This window comes from Pholcus phalangioides, unplaced genomic scaffold, assembly GCF_987345545.1.
Source record: "Pholcus phalangioides strain wild (caught in Gottingen) unplaced genomic scaffold, Ppha-v1.0 ptg000009l_1, whole genome shotgun sequence".
NCBI classification, from domain to species: domain Eukaryota; kingdom Metazoa; phylum Arthropoda; class Arachnida; order Araneae; family Pholcidae; genus Pholcus; species Pholcus phalangioides.
In genome coordinates this window covers 23,703,922-23,727,611 of record NW_028301602.1, presented here as the reverse complement: position 1 = coordinate 23,727,611, position 23,690 = coordinate 23,703,922, and the positions used below count along the sequence as shown (strand labels likewise).

Here is a 23,690-nt window from a genome sequence, read left to right as displayed (position 1 = left end):
ACATATAATGTGCAAATATAAAATATAAAAATATAAAATGTACTCTCCATCAATATTACAGATACTACTATAATATTAGTTTGGAGAAAAGCCCATAAAAATATGATTGTCGCAGCCTAAATACCGTAAAGATGGGATGAGAAAAAGAGAAATAATGGATCAAAGAGATAATGAATTTAAAAAAAATAATATTACAAATAAAAAGAATTAAAGATAGAATAGATTCATACACAATGTGCTGCTATATTAGTTTTTTATAACTATCTTCCAACAAATTAATAGTTTAAATGTGGACTTTCAAAATGTTGTTTGACTATTAAACTGATCGGCAAACCAAGATCGAGAGCAAAGATTTGATTTCAGTAAATATTTTGCAAAAAAGGAAACATACGGCAAGGTATCATGTTTTTTTGTAATGTGTGTATGTGTTGTATCGCACATGATGTGGACCCGGGGGAAGTGTTTCACTTTTAGTATTTTTGTATTTGCGTGATTCGTCTTTAGCTATGATTATCCGACTGTGTCCTTGTGTAGGTCGCGGTTTTTGGGCTGCGCACGCGCCGTCGGATTCCAGAGGAAAAAGGGATTTTGTGAGATTCCGTAAGATGCGGACCGGACAGCAACAGTTTCTTTTGCTCCTTTTCTGTTCCGCGGAAGCCGCTCACAGAGAGAGCCACGTCCTTTAGGAATTTCTCACGCCGTCTCTCTCTCTCTCTATCTGCTGCTGCTGGCGAGCAAAACTGTCCGGTTCCCCCTCCTCATCACGGACAATCGAGTGCGACTCGAGTACTTTGGTGAGTGCAATATTTCAATTATTTGGAGTAGAAGAATATATCCGTTTTGGAGTATAAAAAATAAATGAATAAATTTTTTTAAAGCACTAGTTTTTAGATGCAAAACTTTTTTCTAACGTCCCGAAAGAATGATATTGGTGATAATCGGAAAATTTATAAATAAAACTCTAATTCTGTGAAAAAAAAAATATTCGTATGAATAGTTTCTTCGGAACTTTTTTTGATTAGGCGTATTCATCCTTATGAAGAGCAACAAAATAGGAAACGTCTCTAAACATTAATTTCACCCAAATGCAACCATATATAAATATAATTTTATTAATTTATACTTCTCAAAAATTAACATATTTTATTTATACTGACTGTAATTTCCGAAAGAAATTTAAAAAATATAGCACTTTAATGGTATTTTTATGAATTCGCCACACAGTTACGCACACAGATGATTAGTTATGATTCATTTCGGTGTTCCAATCCACATGGAACTTTTGATTGATATAAATAAATAAAATTATTCATACGGATAAAATTTAATGGAAAATAAGTTGTATTGTGTCCGAAATGAGTTTGCAAAAATATGCGCATGTGTAATGATAAATTCAGTGTTTTCATTATTTATAAAACTTTGTTATCATTAACTTATTTTTATATCGTCCGATAATCATGCGTGATATTCAAATTTCAGTGTAAATTTGAGAACTTAACTGATTTCTTCGATATCGTCATTGTAGCACTGAGAATACGAGTTGATATCTCATGTGAATATGCGTAAGTACAATGCAGTCGCATAAATCTTACATTTTCCACGTGTTTAACATAATGAAATGACATGAATTTTTAAAATTTTTTAATTATCATAATTCCGGATATTCAGTAATTAAAAAGTAACTTTTGTCCTATTGTTGTCTTAGTGCCTTTGTAAGAAATTAAGTGAATTTTCGCATAATCTGCATGGTACTACAAGCACTCAAATTTGAAATGATATTGCGTTGAATGTTCATGTCAGTAAACACTTGTAGAGCTATTCTAAATTAAACTGCAGTAAATCCGAAATGAAAAATCCCCATTCCCATGGAATGAATGTGGTTAGATGCGGTTCTTGTATCATGATGTACAATCACAGTGATATATCAAAAACTGTAAGTGACCTGTAGGCGTGTGGTGAGCAGTATTCCATCCAACAGGTCTGGTCCAACAGAAAGTCAACGATAATGAAAAAGGTTAACGAGATATCTATCCCGTGTACGAAAGTGATAAACCAATTTTATCATATACAGATCATACAACAACATAAGATTACCACTGAAGGTTTTTTTTTTTACAGCATTGTGTAAGTATTGCCTATAATATTGTGGGTTTAAATTTTAGAGATATTGGAGTGTAAAGATATATTGGTAAGGTCATTGTGTGTTAAGCGTTTGATTGCTGAAACATAACTGAACATCTCTCTAACGCAGGACAGCATATTTCTCTTGTGAACGGAAAGTTCAACACTTTATTGGCAGAAACGTTGGAATTATTTGAGTAATATAACATCTGATCGGCTGAAATTGATGTTTTGTATGTATCGTGTATTTTTTTCAACGTATTTGGTTTTATGATGGATGAAAAATGTTCCGAATCATATTCTGTATCGGGGGAATTCGTGACTTATGGTCGAGAATTTGACATTTAAGATCGCTGAGTTTTGTGGGATTTTTTCCGCGTACTGGAGCTCATACGAGAGACGTCAGAATACGGCCATTCATTTGTGCAGCGTAGATATATACGAGAACAGTTTTTGTTTTAATTTTTTGAACCGAACAAAACTAGAAGAGGCGAATAGAATCTTAAAAAGAAATTGTTTTTTTTTAAAACAGCAATGCTGAATACAAATACGCACTCGCAATGGATTTATCGAATTTGTTTCCCCGCACACAGAACGACCTTGCAGTGAAAACCATTCTACAGGCGAATATCTTGAAATTAAAAAAAAAAATTCACCATTACACAAATATTACGTTGATAAAAAACAAATAACTTCTGATATAATAATATAAAAATTTCATTTCAACAGTGATTTATTTTAATTTTCAATTATAGAGTTTCCTGCTTCTCACTATTTGGAATAAATGGGGGTAAAGACATACAGAAACCCTAATACTCTATTGTTTACTCTTATTTTATGAAACAAAAATTCCGTGCTCAAAACAAATCACATTATTACATTTCGCCGATAGAATTTATGAAATAATTTGCATAGTACACATTGTATAATTGAAGATGATGTGTATGTACGCATTACTGCAAGTTTGTTTAAAGATCTTTTTTTAATTTGTAGTGGATGCATTGTGTAGATTTTGTGGCTAAAAAAGGATGGGAAGTTTCCCCTATTCTTATATAGTCACAAAAAAATTGAAGGAATCTGTATATTCGAATGCGGTGCGCGGAAAAATTATTGTTATGAAAGTGGATTTTTTCCTACACAAAAAATTAGGTATATAATTTTGTGGATAGAGAACGCTGCACAAAAGCGCATATCGTTGTAAATATATGCAAATCCCCAGAGTATTATAAAACACATGGTTTTTGAATTTTCCTGTTACTGGTACTGACATAAAGTATTACAAATACAAATACAACGCTACAACAGGCAAATTGCCCAACGAGGTGGCTGACTTAAGAACATCATGTATCCCGAGCCATTTTTTGGAGGCCCTACCTACTACTGCTACACCACACATGCATCCCCCCCCCCTCCACATCATGCTGTCGTCATGCTGTTGACATTGGTGGATAAAGTTGTTTATTAGTGAAGATGTTTTACCTCAGCCATGAACGTAATCAATTTCTGTAAATTTCAATGCTATTTGAAGGCTAAGAACTCAAAATTTCTTTTGAAGAAAAATTAATTGTGACCAACCTTCTAGGCCATATGTGCCAAACCCATTGCCCGCGGACCAAATGTGACCCTCGTGGGTTACCTGCCGTGGTCTACCACCTCAAACATTATTTTGTAAAAATGAACTAAATGGCACATTTACAGATAGCTTAAGTGACCGTAGCACAACTCCAGATCGTTTAAGCTGGCCGTGGCACAAGACCTCTTGGGTAGCATATGGTACAGTTTCAGAGCACCTTAAGCGACCCCAGGGCAGTTCTACATCACTCAAGTTAGTTGCAGCACATTCCCAGATTACTTAGTTATCCGCGGATCACTTCAGGGATGCGGCCGGGAAATATTTCCAGATTACTTGAAATATCCATGGAACATTTATAGATCAGTAAAATGGCTTTGCAGAGGACTTATCAATAGGGAGAATGTTTGTTTATGTTCCCACAAAACTAGCGGAAGGCTTTTATCGTTCTGCAAAATGTTTGTCGTCACGTATCATACAATTTGGATTTTTTTTTCATTTTCGAAAATTCACAAATTACACTTGATTATTATACGTAATCGCCGACAAAAGTGACGATGGTTTCAGTATTTATCAAATTTTACCAATGACGCTTAAGTGCATTATGCATATTCACCGGTAAAAGTGATTTATGAAACTCACCAAATTGGTAAGTATGCGTAGTAACCGGCTATTATGCATAATAACCGATAGTTATGTATAAATTACCATATTTTTCACATTTATCGCAACACATGTAAATAAACGTTTCTTTTACATGGCAATAAACACAGAGAGAAAAACAGTTATGAATGAGGGCATCGACTCTCTTCAATGTTTTCTTTTTCTTTACTAAATATGAGCAAACAGTTATGTCGATGGAGAGGCGGGACAACCATTCCATTTTCCTCTCATTGCACTTGTTATTGATATATTAGGACAAAAATGGCAGCTAGATGAAATTCAAATCACATCTTAGTTAACTTCCGGAGCTGAGGATTATAGATTTATTGGTCAAAGTCCGGGCAAACTGCCAGCGAATTAATCTCCTGGCAAATACGTGAATCGTGTCACATCACCATCTCTGGAATACTCTCAATGCTTTGTCGCCATTCCTTTTCTAGAAGAAACAAACAGGGTGTACGTTGAGGAAATTTGCCACAAGATATCTTCCGGGATAGAAATTCCTCTTTATATAGAATGAAGATTCGATGGAAATTAGTATGTTTTCTTAGCTAATTCAGATAACGCAGGGAATGTTCTAGATTCTAGAACAATCTCTAAAATTAGAAGCAGAGTTATTAGGATTGTACTTAATGTTGCGTTAAAAGTTTTCGAGTTATCGAACAGTGATGAAATTCATGAAAATTATGCTGCTCAATACTGATTTTACTCTCAAAGATATTTCAGTGATTTCAGGATGATTTTGGAGCACTGGTTTCGAATCTGGCATTGGTTTTGTCCGATTGCCTCTAGGTTTTGAGATGGAAATTAAATTCCAATGGTAATACCATAAACATCGTACAGATCACATTGAAACTGATCTGTTCGTCGAATAAATGCAATAAATCATTGGCAAAGATATTTCAGTGGTTTTTAGATCATTTTGGAACGCTTATTCCGAATCTGGAATTGATTTTGCTAGATTGCCTCTGGGCAGTGGTGTACAAGTAGCATACAAATCACATTGTTGAGCGTATGCATTATCTCAAAAACTAGAGTGAATTCGGCAAAACCAACACCAGTTTTGAAATCAGCAGCCCAAAGAAAACTTTAAGCAGCCCAAAAGTTTAAAAAGTTTTCTTAAGAACGTGATTTTTTTAGTGAACTCCTAGCGTGTTTTTTACTGATATTGCGATTGCATCTGCGAGAGGCCGTTAACTTCATTATTTAACCTTTAAATCTTTTCAATGAGTTCAGAATTTATCAACGTGTTTATCAATATTTACACAAGAAAAAATGTAATACATGAAACGAAACGAAATTTTCAATTAAAAGATCCATCTTGAAATTGTTATAATTTCTTCCGCCAAACTTTTTCAATATTTAAAACTCAATATGTCCATTTAAAACGCGAACGTTTGCGAAATATTTGCAGTATACGAAATTCTTTCTCGGCAAGTATATGTTTGCGAATTCCTTCTCATATTCAATCTATATTTCAAATACATGTACGCTCCACTTCCTTGAAAGCAAAGAATGATACTAATTGCCACTGATATTTCTCTCTATTTCCCATAATTCAAGATTTTCCCCTTTACTACGAAATTTTCTTGGAACTTTTTTCTCTGGGTATGGTTCTTATTTTGTCAGTTTTCTTTTCTGTCTTTATTATTATTATTTTCTCAATTCGTTCTGGCATAAATCGTTTTTCATTTTTTCATGCTGTTTATTCTTTCCTTTCGATGTTATTTATGTGAGAGTATATTACAAGAGACAAATACAACGTTTCACGAATGATGTATAAAATGAGTGAAAACTCGTGAATGATTCTAAAATTAAAGAAAAATCCAAAGAGATATCAACAAAAGTAAAAGAAAAATTGGTCTGTGATAACTTCACACCATCTTGTAAAATAATAACCGAGGAAATTTAAACATTAAAAATTTTATACGGCCTCGCTCAATAAAATATGAGAGGGTTTAATCATTTATTACTTTTAGCTTACTAAGAGAAGTTTAACCGTAGGTAACATAAATGTAATTTTTTCGAGATATCTATAATTTAAATCCTAGACTTTTGCCACTTATTTATTTGCTAAAATTACCAAGCCTCAGAAGTAATACAGAAGGGCAAAAATTCTTCGGGCAAAATGATACGGGGAAAATACTTTTCGGTAGAATAGAAAAGACGCAATTCTTATTACGTTACCTTTATTTTAAATTAAGGGAGGAGGGGGGGGGGGGCTATACATATTTTTTTAATTTTCATACTTCAACGCTTATATAATTTTCCCAGAAGGGAGATTATTAAAACTCGGTTTTCTTTTTCCTTGCTGAAAGTTTTTGAATTTTTACCTTAATTTTAGAATTAATCATACAAATATTTATCCCTTCTGGACAATCTACGGTATACGGTATAAATACACTCGGTATACTGCATGACTAATAATACAACCTGTGCATTAATGCTTTTAAATTTCCTATGCATTTCACGCTGTAATCCTATTGTGATATGTAAAGTACCCCCGCAGGTAAAACATTCGCCAATCCCACGGAAGGATAATGTTACGATAAATGTGATAAATACGGTGATTATGAATAATCGTAGTTTACTATGCATGCTAGCCAACCAGCTCGTATTAAGGGATGTGACAAATCATCAATGAATAGACTTGCATTTTTCAGAAATTCAACAGAAATCACTGTTAAGAATGTTGAAATTTGATAAATTTCGTTCATATATAGTGTGAATTTAAAAATGATAGTCATTTGTATAAATATCTCCAGGAGCTTTAGCACCATTTAATGAATTCATAATTTTCTAAAGAGGAATTAATGGCATTACAGCTATCGTGATTACAATCATCTTCAGTGTTGCAGCTGCAAATACTTGAAAATTCATATATAACGATTTTCATTAAACTTATAATATTATGTATTAGATATATATTCTGCATATTTCACAACTCATTCATTAATTATTTAACGCTTAGTCGTTTAATAAAGCTGGCCATATAGTTCCCCCTCTGATGGTTTACCTCATTTTAATACAGTTGAACTTGAATAATTCAAACGTGGCAAATTACAATTTTATGGAATCATTTCGAGTTTCTTATTCAATTCACGTTGAAAAAAATTACCCATTTAATTCACATTCCTAATGTTTGGGACACGTCACGTGCAAATTGTCTATTTTCTCAGAATTTCCGACGAATTCCCTTTACTTCTAGCCATCCTTTTCTTTATATCGTGGTGTCTGATCTTTTTCAAAATGTTACATATAGCTTGTGGACTAAAACTTAGCCCACAAAATCCCACACACACACGCGCGCACTACTACTTTACCTCACACCTATCTGGTCATATCGTTTCACAGCTATTTACTACCAATCGAGTCGGGTCGGAAATGAATGCTCCATCTATCGGTGGTCGCCTCAGGTGTGTTTAGAGAAAGAACTTGTTATCTATGTTACATCTCCAGGATCAAACCTGCGAGCCTGCCAGAACCTTCACGGTGTTAAACGAGCATCTTACCACTGCACCACTCGGGGCGCTCACGCACGCACGCACGAACGCGCGCAGCACACACACACACACACACTTCCTTTTGACTTTTCGCGGGATGCTGGATTTTGGGATGATTTTATTAGCACCTGCCAATCGCAGATGCATATGCTACTACTCAGGAGATACGAAAGTATGTGTATATGATGATCGACTTCTCCACAGACGGAATTGTTAATAGCTGGAGTGGTAGTGAGTGGTCAAAATGTTTTGGAGATCCATGCGTTTCCACCATGATTCATTTTGGAATATCAATGTGGCTTACAAACATTTTTCATCGTGACCAAATGGGATTCATATGTTTGTTAAACTTTATAAAATGAAAATTGATATTGACTTACGGATGCGGTTGAAAAGTGTAAAGTAAAGTCACATTGAATTCCCTCATGGAGAGGATGAAAACGAATCGAAGAAAGCAACAGAGGTCACTATTATTTGCCACGGCCATGTTAGAAAAAAATTCTGCCGTCGAAGCACGAATACCGCATCTTTCTATAAATATCCGCCAGAATATTTTGTACAATGGTTGAGAGCATCCATAAGAAAACAAAGTGAAATTACAAATTATTTAATGAAATAGTTTTCATGCTTTACGCTTTATACAAAACATAAATTGCAACAACGAGGAAATTGGTAAAGTAAAAGATAACATTCAATGCATATTTAAAAATTTCTAAGAGTTTTTGTGAAAGTTCAGTTATCTATTATATGGGTAAATTGGATGATTCGAATTTGGGATAAATCGAACTTTTTTTTCTGTTTCCTTGGGCTTCGATTTAATCTCGTTCGACTGTATTACAAATTATCATATAACTAGCAATTCAATTGCAACGCTATGTAGAGCAACTGAGAACTTATTTTCGATTCGAGTTGTCAGAAGTTTTTTTTTATACCTACAAATACTTATTTCATTATTTATTTAGTTTTATTGCATGTCTTTTTTTTATTTAAAAAATAATTAACAAATGAATTTATCTCAATATTTGATAAAATACACTCCGGAAATTATGTAAAAATGCGGCAAAAATATTCTGTGATATACATCAAGCATACACAACTTACAATGGAATTATGCTTGCATCACCGATGAAAGTAATAAATGTAAGGAAATTTATCTGACTTTTGGCAATTATGCATATAATCACCTATTTAACGTAACATATAAATTCATAGAGAATATAATTTGTAATTCTATCATTCTTGAAAAAACAGATGCATTGGAAACTCTCTCCAGCTCGTTTTTTTATTGTGCTATGTAAGGAAAGTTACTTCCAACTCATTTACGAATTTCCAACTGCTTATGAGGAAATTTGATGGCAGCATTTCTTAATAAATAACAGTACAACCACCCAGATATATGAGTATAATTTCATGGTTCACAAGCTGAGGACATTACTTTTCGGTGTGCTCTATTGTTCGTTAGAAGTGGTGAAGAAAGACTTTAGGAGGTACATGCCTGGCTAGAATGGTAGTGCACTCCATTCCAGATTGTTCATTGAACTGATTTTTTTTTCTCAACACTAGGAATGATAAATTACTATACAGAAAATATCTAAGTACTAACAAGATGATAGGAGATCGTATATGATATCTGTAAGTGAAGGCAAGAGATATCCACTGGGCAAATTGTTTGCCCAGTGGATATCTCTGCAAGCGTTGACTATAGAATCATACTTGTAATTACAAAAAGTTTTCAAATGGTTACTCAAAATATCTTAAATTTCCCAAGAGATAAAATAAAAATAAAGACAAAAAATAAAAGAACCAACTTTTTATGTAGACTCTGTATGCTGAAACTTCCAATTAGTTAAATGTGAATGTGGCTCTGAGAAATCATTTACAAAAAATTGCATATTTTTAAATTCAATGTTAGCGGATATATTCTACTTCGTTTTCAGCATTTTTCACCAATGATTTAATTGTGTGGTTCACAAATTGTGAAACGTAAATTAAATTTAAAGTTGCACAAATTCTATTATTTCTTAAATCATTGTCAAAAAATGTGATAACAAAAAACACAGTGATTTTATATATTTAACAACTAGATAAATATTGGATTTAGAAATATGAATATTTTGCAATGCCTTTTCGAACTGGAATGTTTAGCATACGGGGACTATATAAAATGCTGGTTTCGTTATTTTTTCATTTAAACGACCCCTGAAACAAATTTTAAAATTTTAAATAACTGGACGTCATTTGAAAACATTTTTTAGATGAAACCGTGTTTCTAAAAAGTCAACGGTAAAAATGATATCTTATGTCTGTGCAAACAATTTGGGACAGCCTGCATTTGATAGTAGCATTCCCAAATAGATTCTCATAAAAAAAATAATTTTCATACCTTTTTCACTAGTGCGTAAAGCGGGCATCCAAACTGATAACTATCCCCTAAAAAACTCGACGATTTCTTTAATGAATCTTTTCTTAGGGGAGAACGGGGCTAGAGAGACAGAGAGAGTGAGTGTGTGTTCGCATATGGGCAATATGGGCAAACAGCTTCTCTTTACTACCACAGTGAGCACTGCAGACTAGTAATACCACTGTAAACTACCCGGAGATGTTGTATCCATCCATTGTAGTTTCAGTGTGATTCGAGTTCCTAGAGAAATTTTTTTTATTCTGTGAAACCCATAACTATGTTGTGATGTTTCAACAGTTCTGACGGGTAGAGTGCTCAATAACGTTTTACATTCAAGTGTTGAAATGCTTCATGCAACTTTTGTGGAATAGTGAGGCAGCTCTTTTGTGTAAAGAATCATGGTGGGACAAGTTGGCATTGCATTTGACTGGCATGTTGGCACAGAGCAAAAATCATATACCAACTTACGGATTTGGTATAACCACAGCAAAATTGTGCGGAAATAACAATAATTAATACTAATACAAGGCCACAACAAGCAAAATTCCCAACATGGTGACTGAGGAAAAAGAGCGATGGCTTACTTTCTTGGTGCACATGAAGCTGTGAATGGAGACTTTCTTTTTTTTTTTGGTTTTTATGTAACTTTTCTCTCACTCTTTTTACATTCGTTTTCTTCTTCAAAATAGTGAGTGCGTAAATGAACATTTTTTTGTGCATTTTTGTGTTGAAATAAAAGTTTTGTAGTAACCAATACTAGAGCGCCAGAAGCGGTCATTTTGACATCAAAGCTACTTTGACACGCGATTACAATCAAACGGTTTATCTTAGGTTGTTGAAATTTCATGACTTTTCTCATCTTGTTGAACCTCTCAAGTTCCTGGAATATGAATATTCTGGTGTTATTCGTTTAGTGAAAAAAAATGAAGTTCTACCCCTAGAACGACGGTTGTGGTCATTTTGACTGCTATAGAGATATTTAAATAATATGATTGCAAGTATGCTGAAATGCGCGCGCGCACACACACACAGCATTTTTCTGCATTGCATTCACTGATGCAATGTCGCACGACGAAAAGAATCTTAATTTCTCACGATTTAATCCCTGGAGGGGGGCTCGAGTAAAGAATCTGAGACGATATTGTTGTCGTTTTTTTGTTTTCCCTCACACTGTAAAATAATTTTAGAGGGGTACCCACCAACGATTCTATCCTCGGAGCGTCGCATGATGAAATGGGGTGCCATTATTTTATCACATCATGCTTTCGACTGAGCAAAAAAATAATTATACAGCTGGTAAGTGGAGAAAATCTAGTTCTTGAGTACCATGCACACAAAAGATTGCAATCGTAGAAGGAAATTTTCGCCAGAAATTATGAAATTTTATTCCTCTACTAATGAGTGTCGTTGATGTTTTTTCTTTTTAAAAAAAGAATTCATTCAGTGCAGTCAGCATCGAGAAGTTGTTTTACGTATTATTTTACATTGCTCAGAATTTGACGGTTATTCACGGTTTTTGATTCCACACATGCAATCTTTTTGCAAATTTCTCAACCGTATTACACTTCAAACCTTGTCAGCGAACTGTCAAACGAAAATTTTAAGCCACGAATTACAAGAGCTCAAGAAAAACAAAGTCAAAGCGGTTAAGATAACAAAACACGAGATCAGTGTTTGTGATAACGAGCTTTTTTGTACAAGAGCGCACGAGTTTGTCCAAAGTTAAAAAAAAAAGGTTCGCGAACAAAGGTTTATTGTAAAAATAACTCAAAGAGACTGACTAGATACTGCTTAGAGAAGTTTCGATGAAGAAAAATAATTTATATCGATTTTTTCCTATACTGTCAAAATGACAGCTACCGCCGTTCTAGGAAGTTTGAAATTCCCGTCGCGTTCTAGCGCTAACTTACGTTTATTCCTGATATACTTCCAACCATCATGATATGCCAACTTACCTCACATCTGGGGCGAGTTGGCATAGGTTTTTACATTTTTTTAAACAGATTTGACGAAATGAGCATACAATTTTAAGTGATATGTTTAACTCTAATTTGCAGCCAAGGATTATCGCTATCCCGTAGCATCAGTCGGATTCGCTGTTAGTGCAGTCGAATCCCGTTATAACGAACTTCAAGAGACAGGAGAAATCACTTCGTAATAACGAAATTTCGTTATAAAGGAATTCCAGAGATTTTTACATTGTTCCTATGCAAATTTATCTGGGGAGTATTAAGAGATAGTATTTTTCTTCGGCTCGAAATATACTGAGAAATTGCATTTTCTGGTTGTTATGCCGAAATTAATATTTGGAAAGAAAAGGGACTCGTCTCCTCCGGGAATCGAATCCGGGTCCCCTTGCAAAATTCAATTTCTTAGTATATTTCGGGCCGAAAAAATACCATCTCTTAATACAAAAACTCCAACTGGGGCGAAAATTGCTGTAGTTAAGGGAGGCTGCTATGCCTCCGCTCAGCACTTCACACTAGTAATGCGTGTTATAATGAATTGAAAAGTATGTCTCTGGTGTATTGGTTAGCGCAATTGCTCGGTATGCAAGAGGACCCGGCTTCGATTCCCAGAGGCGACACTTTTCTTTCCAAATATTAGTTTCCGCATAACATCCAGAAAATTCAATTTATCTGGGGGCGTTAGAAAAAGTGTTCGTTAAAACGAGATTTCCGCTATAATGAGATTCTACTGTATTACAGCAAAAAAAAAAAAATAAATAAAAACTATGCGAACTAGCCCCGGTCCCTCCTACGAATAGTTATGAATGAAAACTATTTCAGGTATCACATAAATGTTATTCAATTCAAACTCCTAATTTTATTTGATTCCACCCAATTTCAGACTTCATGAACGTTATTGACAAGAATAAAAAAGCGTTGTAAAATATATATTTTCTCTCTCTATACATTTCCTTAATAGCAAAAGCAAAATAATTCGAAGAAAGTTCATTGAAATCCACGGAATTAAATACTAGAAGGAATGAAACAAAAGGGGAATCGGGAATAACTGCTTCTGTCAGTTTCGAATTTCTACTCGATAAGTCATGTTTCCGAATAGTTTCTAGTTTTTAAGGGTTAATACTTATACAGAGTGCTTTTTCCTTATTTATTTTTCCCTTGGATTTCATTCCATTTCGAAATCAAAATCCTTTTATAAGATTGTAGTTATGCGCGTTTGTATATATATGTATGAGATGGATCTTTCCCATTTCATTTAAGAGATTAAAACTTCTTTTTCAGATTCTGTTTTATGAAACAAAATCTAAATTTTGTTTATTTTTCTGAAAACGTACGTGACTCGTTTTATTTTTGCATCGATAGAAAGTATATTGAAAAATTCTGATAATTTATTTACTTATTTTTCATTCGTTAATCATGCGAATTTGAATTCTATGATTAAGAAGAGAAAGGAACGCTTCCTGGTATTTATAAGATTTAGATCGGTTATTTATTTGAATATCAATATGTTTTTGTAATTAGATATGCATTTTCACATTGTGCGTGTATATTGGAAATTTGTATTTGCTCGAGTTCATGGCGTTTGAAACATTCGAGAAAATCGTTTATCACTGAAGTTAATTAATTTTATTTGGATAACTAATAACGATATTCCATACTATTTTCATTATTTGAAACATTGAATATAGTTTGTATGATGTGTTAGAGCTGTTTTGCGCTAGAGAAATCGTTAAGGGGGTTGGTGCACGCAAATTTCCTAAAAACACATTTTTCAATTTTTAAATATTATGAAATATTTTGCCTCTTACTGTGTTCAAGTTTTTGTTCTATACTGTGTACTAGTTTCTAGTTAAACTATTTCTAGAATAGAAATAGTTTGTAATATTTTAATATAAACTGCTGGAAGGCATTCTCTTATGCTAATGTTCTTCCACTAAAATGCTCTTTTCTCAAAACTAAGTTTTTTTTGTTAGATAAGGAACATTTTTCCGAACACCACTCATTGAAATGTCTTGAAACTGTGTGTCTCTCAACACTATGGTGTTACTTTAACAAGAAGATTTTTTATTAAAATTATTTATTAAAAAAATTTATGGCAAATTTTTGATGATTTTTGAAATACTTCCATGCTATTGAAGTTAAAATACTAGAAAAAAATTATCGACAATTAAAATCTTAAATGATCGTGTTAAATTGTATAAAAATTACCATATCACTTGAGAAAAGAATTGAGTGCCTAAAATGAATAGAAAAATTTTATTTAAGGAAGTTGATTTTTTTTCCCCATAGAACAGCATGGGAATCCAAGATCGTGCCCCAACCCTCTTAAATCTGTATCATACGTGGGAGTACAAATGAACAGAGTGTCCCGTAAATTCATAAATAGTTTAAAATTCATAAAAATTAAAGGAATGGGTATTGGTCATAAAATAACTACACGAGTATACGAACGCATACGAATTCCCAGCGCCCGCAAAAATCGCAATGTATGCGCTCAAGAATAAAAAGAAAAAGAACACCCTGGCTTTCGCGGGTACGGCCACAGTAAAACAATTTCGAAAAGTTCAAATAGTGACACCCACTTTTTATGCATTGCCAAGTGATCAGCAGAGTGAAATACCGTGAATGGCGTTTAAACAGTATCACAAGCACCCGTACAGGACGCAGACAAAGAAAGGAGATCTCACCAAGGAATTGATTCGCTAACCCTTCGGTGGGCGTGTTCCTGCGGCAGTAATGTAATCTGCATTGATTTTCTCCATGCGTTTCTTTGTCTGCATCTATTGCCAGCGTTTATCGTGCTACAGGTACCGTTTCATCGCTATTCGTGGTTTTTCACTTCGCCGATCACTTTGTAAGGTATAAGTGTGGGTGTTGCCATTAGCATTTTTTCAAATACTTTTGCTCTGGCCGTAAGCCCTTAAAGCTAGGGTTTTGTCTTCTTATTCTTGAGTCCATACCCCGAGAAACACCCATAATTCGAATTTTATTTGCATTCGTCGATTTTGGCAGCCGCTAGGGTTGCATGGGTTGCATGCTCAACCCATGTCCCGCGAGCCATATGAGGCTCTCGAAGTCATCTAATGTGGCTCCGGAGCCTAAACTTAATTTTGTAAAAAATAAACCACAAGTGTAATATCTACAGATTACTCAAGTTGCTTGCAGCACAGCTCCAGAGCACATTTAAACGGCCTGTGGCGCATTTACATATAACTTAAGTGACTTTTGGTACATTTACAAAGTACTTGAATGGTCCGTTCACAGTTTAAAATAACACAGTTCTATAGCCCTTAAGCGGCTCCGACACTTTTCCAGATCACTTAAGTGATCCGTGGCACATTTCCAGGTTAAGTGGTACAGTTTCATATCACTCAAGTGTGGTCCGCGGCACATTTGCGTCACTCAAGTGACCCACGACGTACTTATAGATGGAATGACGTGGCCGCGGTGCAGTTCCACATCTCTCAAGTTATCCGTAGCACAGTGCCAGATCACTAAAGTAGCCCATGGCACGTTTTCCTGATCACTCAAGTGGCCGAAGCCATGTGACTTAAGTGGATCGCGGCACATTCCCAGATCACTCAAGGAACCCACGCATATTTAAATATCACTTAAGTAGTGCGCAACACGTTTTCAAACTAAAGTGGTTCGCATTGTCCTAAAGGTTTGACACTCTTGCTGTTGAGCATGGGTTTGCAACTAGTGTTCCGTGGAATCCTGGGGTTCCGTGACAGCTTTTTTTGCGGTTCCGCATGATCAAACGTACGGAAACCTTAAAAATCCGGAAAGTTTTCAAAGAAGAAAATTGTTTTGTTAATATTCGAAAAACTGTTCTTTATTTTTGAATATTTACTAGGTAGTGTCTTTTAGCAAAAGTTGAAAGAACAGCATGTTCAGGGAAAGAAGCGGTGCCCGTTCGTTTATGCTGTTTTCTCCCAAATTTCCTCCGATTTTTAAATTGAAATATCTCTGCGAATACTGCAGTTAGGAACGGCGATTTTTTTGTTGGTCTTAGGCGAGACAGGGCTACAAACAACTGTTTAATTGGGTTTTTAAGACAGGGTGCCCGTAAAAAAGTTTTTTTTTTTTTTTTTTTTTTTTTTTAATAACAGTAGAACCCTTTGTAATTGAATGACGTACGAGTTGAGGTCTACGCGTTATTTAGGTACTTTTTGTAAGTATGCCTGTAGAACGAACGGTTTGTCAGTAACATGCAGAAAGGGGAATTAAGTAATCACCCTGTATGTAAATTATACGTAATAAACATCACTGAACTGCTGTCACCTATCAAATAAATTAAAAAAAAGCTGTTGTGATCCTTTCGATTGAAATTGATGACCAGTGTTTGATGCACAGCATAGAAACAAAAGTGAATTAAGTATAATATTTATTAATATTTTTTGAGCAATAATATAAGTTGAATAATCGAAAGCGATATAAATCGGAATCGAATTGAGCCTAACCTATGATGCTCGTGATTACAATTTCGAAGCCGTTGCTAGTTGGTGCGAAGTACCGAGCACTGAGCTCTCGTCTTGGTTTCTCTACTTAGGTAGAGATATTGATCAGTCAATGGTAAAATGGTTGCTTAAAAACACAACAATTGGTAATTTTTTTTAAATTATATATTACCCTTTATATATAAAATATTCTCACTAATACAAAACAATATCAATATACTGATTTACATTGTTAACAGTTTCCAGGGGTTAAAAAAACATCTTCTATCTCATCACATTACACTTACTTTCAAAAATAAATCTCGTAGATTGCAAATATTCTCGATATCTACAATATTTGACAAAACAGTTTTATTGAAATAACAACTGTTAAAATTTCGAAGCAAACGTGACAATTCAAGTAATATTATTGCTCCAAAAATATTCATTAATTTACACTAAATTGATTCTCCTCAATGCGACACATCAATCAAAAACCTGTCATCAATTTCAACCCAAAAAGCACAAGAGTTTTACTTTTTTATTTGATAGGTAACATCACTAGTTCTATTTCAATGATGTTTTACATATAATATATATATACTATACTCTGTACATGTATTTTCAATATTTTCTAGAAAGCACATTTTTACAGTAAAATTTTATTTTATTTTAAAAATTTTTATTTCTACCCGTTTATTGGTTATGGACGAAAGTAACAAAAAAAGGACCATTTTTTCATGGTGAATACGTTTGTTAAAGTATGGACGTTCAGAGTCCATACTTTACAACTTTACAAACTTAGTTTCTGGAAGTGACTCAGAATGCTTCCATGAACAAAGAGCATTTTTGCAGAGCAGAGAAAAATTCCCTACATTGCATTTTATTTTCGCCATTTCCCGCCGATATCGAGGTATCAAAATTCTCTGAGCAGAGAAACAACAGGTTTCTTCAGGTGAAATGGAAAAGAATGAGACCCCACTATGTGAAAAAAAAGTTATAGGGCACATGAAAAAAAATAGTTAGAGGACACATTTAATGAAGGAACAAAAGTTTTTCCTTCCCACGAGAGTATTTCGGTGCTCACCTATATGCCTCCCTCCCAAACTAAAGCCAGGGTCCCTGGAATGAGATAGTTGGCGGGCCTCCTGTATATTGAATTTATAGTGTAAAAAAACAAACAAAAATGATAAGATTTATCCCGCGTGCCCGTGCAAGAGCACTGATAGGCTTACCTTTGGGGCGGGGGGCATACTGCTCACTTAAATTATTGAGAATGTATGCTTGATTTCGTACTCAGATGTTCACCGACAACTCGGTGATTCAATGATTAGCACTATGAATATTTCTGTGGAAGAATATGGCATTGTGTGTCGAGTTCTTGTACGGGAGTTTCTGTTTTCTGTGCGGTGATGGTTATGATCAAAGCTGTTCATTCATTTCTTGGACATTTTTTAACCACTATAAGTGAGGATTCTTGGATTGCGGAATTTACGTGTACTTGACGGGACACCCAGGGCCATCTAAAAAGACGTGTCTCATCCAGGCACTGCTCGGGAACCCATGGCCTTCACATCGTGCAGTAGGGACCTTACGCCGGAATCTTCAGCTGTCTCCCAGGTCAGACTGTTAACGGGCCCATCTATTATTAATTTGCAGTGTAGAAAATAAAACATGATGAGGGGCAGGGGGGAGAAAATTTTCTCGGGCTCTGTCAGCCCCCCCTCCCCCGCCTCCGTGAGGGCCATGCCTCGACCTCATTGCATAGGGACTTCCACGATAAGATCTTACATAATTATGTATGACAATATATATGTTTTATTAGAAGTAGTGCCTAAGCCCCCTTTTTCATTTTGCTCTACAGCTATGATGCTTTTGAGACGGCAGTAGGGACGTTTTTCTTTGGATAAGCATTCAAATATTAATTTGAGTTACGTAGAACAGCCTCATCATCATCAAGGGATCCGCGGAACGACCTCATCAATGGTTCCGCGAGAAGGTTTTGGTTGGAAACCCGTACTGTGGGGGTATATCGACAAAGTTATTCTATGACCACAAAAGAGAAAAAATATATATATATAAATATATATAATTCAGAATTACATTGGCACTCACAGCTAGTTTGAAAATTCCATAGCAGCATTTACTAACGCACCTAGCAAGACACACCCACCTCCAGTCTCAAAACTGTTTCCAAGTGATAGTCTCTTACATGAGAGCACGCACGCTTCATTACATATAACCGTATTACTCCTGTATCCAAAAAATTATTATGGTTATAAATTCAAAAAAAGTTGTCAAAAAAAAAAAATTCAAATTCAATGTCACGGCATCTCAAGTTAGTAAAAAATTGAGCATCAGATTTGATTTAGAGGAGACCGGGAAAAATTAATCTCCGAAGACAAATTTAAGTATCCGGTTCCTAGAAGTTATGATAAACCTGCGGTTCTCCGATCAGCATCCATAAGCTTAATCTTTCAGTACGGCCGAACGTTTTCTTAGGTATCCACTTACTGATAACATATGACATGCCTAAATGTTTGAACGCATAGATTTTAAGCACAGGAAGATTCAGGATAAGCCACCACATCAAAGCTCGACCCAGTAATTTCTGGTAGCACGAGCGGTTCGAGAAAGATTAGCGGAACTTTATCAAGTCGGCGTCCGTCTTCTCGATAAATCCTTCCAAGATTAGGCGCGTGCCATTGCCCCACTGGGAGCACATCCATCACTACTGATAAGTCGTGCTGCTTAGCCGATAACCCTTGCGATCAATGGTGAGCAAATCAGATCGGATTCATCGACTCTTTTTTTCTCATTGTCCTTCATCGTCACAGTTTTCTTATAACACAATAACCTGATCTAAAAAATAAGAAAAGAAGATAACTTTTCACTCCAAAAACTACGTAAAATACAATGGAAAACATTATGCAGAAAAATTTTTATGCAAAAATTTAAGTTTAATTTTTTTTAATGTTCTCTATCTACGAGATTTAATGATTCAATTTTTTTCTTAACTATGGTTCGAGAGCGATTTATAGCACGAAATATTCGATGGACTATAGTTGGGACTTAACTTAAAAGTTTAATTTTTTTTAAAAATCCATATTTGAGCTACATCAGGAATAAAAAAGTGTTTAATACTAATGCTTGATCTTTTTACAGGCAAATATCAGCAAAAAAAAATTTAATATGTTTTAAATATTATTTGAGTTATGATTATAAATCTAAGAAATGGTGTTATGTTAGACCATAGTCGTGTGAAATTACGGTAATTAATGTTTCTTTGTTTATCAACGATTCGTAATAAAGATTGTTGCAGCTGCTGACTGTACCGCACACGGATTGAAACATATATCTGAAAGAATGCTTGGTTTTATTTTTAAAAAAGTCTTTTCATATTCTCGTCGCGTCATTCTTCCGCTTTTCCAAGGCCCAGTTCCTCCTAGACTGGAGTATGCCGTAAGATTTTGGAGATCATACCTAGAGAGCAACATTGACTTGGTTGAGATGGGGAGGAGGGGGGTGCAGAGAAGAGCTACGCGTGATGTTGTTGGCACAAAAGGCTTGAGTCATGAACAGATACTTGATTTCGTGGTTATGTTTACAAACATCGGAAGAACGCAGGTGCCGGGGAGACATGATTGAACTGCTTCGGTATTGTTTAGTAAAATAAATGCTTCTTCCGGGGGTCGTGAATTCTAACACAGCTGACACGTGCAAAAGTACGAGAAACATAGTGGGAGGAATCGAGAAGCTATCCATACATAGATTAAGACTACCATAATCCTTTTTATGGGCAGTGTACCATACATTATTAATAATAAACTTTTCCTTTCGTGATGTATGATTTTATATTAGGTTCCTATGCATTAGTTATATTATCATATATCCATATTTTTTCTTCCACTTCGTTGGGCAATTTGCCGGTTGTGGCCGTTGTGTTTGAATTTGAAGGAACACACAAAAGAATTGTGAGGACAATACATTTTTGAGTAATTATTTCATGCGGATATGGAATATTCTGAGTCCGAAATAAAAATAACCAATTACATCTGGTTTGAACCAATGACATTAATTACAACGAGTAATGCATGGACTGGTGAATATTTCATATTCCTCAACGGACACAAAAACATCTTAGTTCATTAATACAATTTTAATTAATTTCCAAAATCTTTTCATGTTCTAATGCAATAACTCGTGTGAATGAAATGTCTGTGGAACGATAAAAATGCTGAAATGATTGTCTTACGTATGTCAAACTATTCGATGTTTCAGTTATGTGGCCATACTCATTCAGGCATTCATCTTCTCAATTCTCAGATACAAATTCTGAATATTCTCATTTGATTAATATCGTTACAAAATACCAAGAAAAAAGACATTATACCCAGCGCTAAAAATCCCACCGGCTTATCTGATTTTGCTTAGAAGAGTGTTGTGTGCACGTAAATATTATACGTATGATACATACCAGAGCTTAAGGTTTCACGCGCTTTTGTGTGTTCACGAGTTGGTACGCCTCTCCCTTAATGCACAGAAGCTTCTGGAACAGCAGCAGCAGCAAGGGGATGATTACAGCTTTTCGGAACGAAAGGAATTCGTGGGGACGCACATTTATTAAATGTCCAACGCTTTCTCGTTCCGGCGAACCGTAGTAACGTAATTACAGCCGCAAACATTTGCTTCGGTCTGACATGCGGGTGCAATTAGCTGGGAATAGCACCGTGTTAAATTAATGTTGCCTTCTCACGGTTTCGGGCTAGTCACATTTGGTGAACGGGGAGTGTCCATACCCTGCCATTTCGATGACAAAAGACTCGGGCTCGATATAACAGATGTGCTTCGTGTAATTTCAAGTTGAAAGTACCAATTTATTATTATAATTAATAACCGACTGACCGTTTCTTAAAGGGTGTTGATTTTAGCCACGCAGCCTTCACTCATATCGTATAGTTATAGTATATAAATACATACCTGTATACGCGTCAAATCGCATCGCACATCTTTCATGTGAACAATATTGAACAATGGGGCTATAATTTTTAACAGTAATCCACTTTCTTATAGTACAGCAAGCGTGCGCGACCTCTGGTCCGTGTGCCAAATGCGGCCCGAAAAGAGGTTCCATCGGCCCGCTTAAAGTACCGAGGAAAAAAAGTATCAGTACATGAAACACGATAAAACACGGGAAATCGGAATCCATACGAGATACCGCCAATTACCACAAAAAAACAATTTTCAATTACAAGTCAAACTGCCAATTACGACAAAAAAAAAAAGTTAAACGTCAGTAAAGTTATCAATTGGATCTACAGTGGCAAAAATGTCAAAGGCAAGAAAATTTGCCAATTTCAGTGAAGAAAATGTCAAAGGGGCAAGTAAAATCACCAAGTCCAGCCAAAAACTCGCCGAAGGTAAGAAAATTCGTGTAACAATTATAACCAAACCAATTGTCAAACGCAAGTTAAATTTGCAATTATAAGGGAAAAAGTAATAAAAATAATTTAACTCTTGTTTCAAAACTCCCATTATCCTTGTTGAAAATGAGCGGAAAATGGGGCATTTTAGGAAAAATTTGGAACGATGAGAAAATTACTGGAATGCCCCATATATAAAATTATTGTCCATATGGTTATCCCATATATATGTACATATTACTGGCCCGCGAGTGGCAGAATTAACATTATACTTGACTCATGGACTGAAACGGATTTACATTTTTTTACTACAGGGTATTTTATAAATTTGCAAATACTTTAAAAATTCGTGTAAGCATATTCGGAGTATATATATCGGATATATTGAAAATATATTCGGAATAAGTATATTTGAATAAGGTTTGCAAAAAAGTTATTCTCATGAAAAGAGATTTTTTTTTTTTGGTACAGAATAAAAATGTAGTTCAAATTTTTGTCGATTGAGGGAACTTCACAAAAGCGAACCACTGTGGATATGCAAATCGGGGTTCTATAAATGCAGGGGGTACTATTAACAGCTCATTTCGGAATTTTCCTTTTTACTGGCGCTAACAGGAGATTTTCGCTGTAGTGTTGACATTGGTGGATAAAGTGCTAAGTTGTTTTACCTCATCCATCAATCCCCATCGCCGGCTGATGCTTTGCGAACGTTTCCAACGCAGAAGAGATTGAAGAAAGACACTGTGAAGGAATTCTGTGTTTTTCAATCGTGCACGATCTCTATCGACGACAAAAATTTTCACTTTAGTTAAAAAAATTTCCCTTTGTGAGAATAACGTTTTCGCGCGCGCGCGCACGCACGCACCCACACACACACAAACCGCATTCACATATAACAATTCTTTCAACGTTTATGAGTTTTTTTAACTTGGAGGTGGGAGTGTGAGCGGAGATCTCACACTCCACAGAGAGAACAGACATATCTTCATAATATAATGCATAACATAAAAATGCCAGCATATTTACCATTTCACTTCAAAATATGGAAGTCAAACAGCAGAACCAGCATAACACGAAACAAGCACAACTCTGACACACGGAACACGTCCGGTATGTACCGATTCGATAGAAATTTAACAGAAGAATATATACGATTCACAGGTCAAGTAGTTATATAATGCATGGAGTGGCCAACAACCCTGATGTGATTCTGTGTGGCCCACGAGAGGGTAAAACCATTGTGCATTGAATCGATTCCCTCATCATTACATATACAAAGGTGCATAGCAAACAGAAGCTATGCCATTTTACTGGCGCACCGTTGATCCAAGAGCCATACATCCACTTAGAAAAAGTTTCAAAATAACGTGCACTACTCAGATATGCCATTCATGTTTCAAGGCGTTGTATAGTGATTAAAAAAATCAAGTTTCTATACAGTCCCCGTGTACCGCAAAATCCAATTAGAAAGCCGTTGCCCCGTCTCTCCATGCCAAAAAAAAATCCGTGTTTCCAAGTGCAATATTGGCAAAGGTATTCTAATTCGAAAAAAGGAGGAAATTTGGGGGGAAATAACAGCGTTAAATGCGGGTAAAATGGTTTT

At 35.2% G+C, this 23,690-nt stretch overlaps 1 protein-coding gene across 1 annotated transcript in view; it reads left to right on the top strand.

Moving 5' to 3' along the window:
- Positions 1 to 618: 618 nt before the first annotated feature.
- Positions 619 to 23,690, top strand: part of LOC149082556 (glutamate receptor ionotropic, NMDA 2B-like) — a 226,025-nt gene continuing 202,953 nt past the window's right edge. The window contains exon 1 of the mRNA XM_089235799.1: positions 619 to 794. The gene's annotated coding sequence lies outside the window, so the exon portion shown is untranslated. The remainder of the gene's footprint in view (positions 795 to 23,690) is intronic.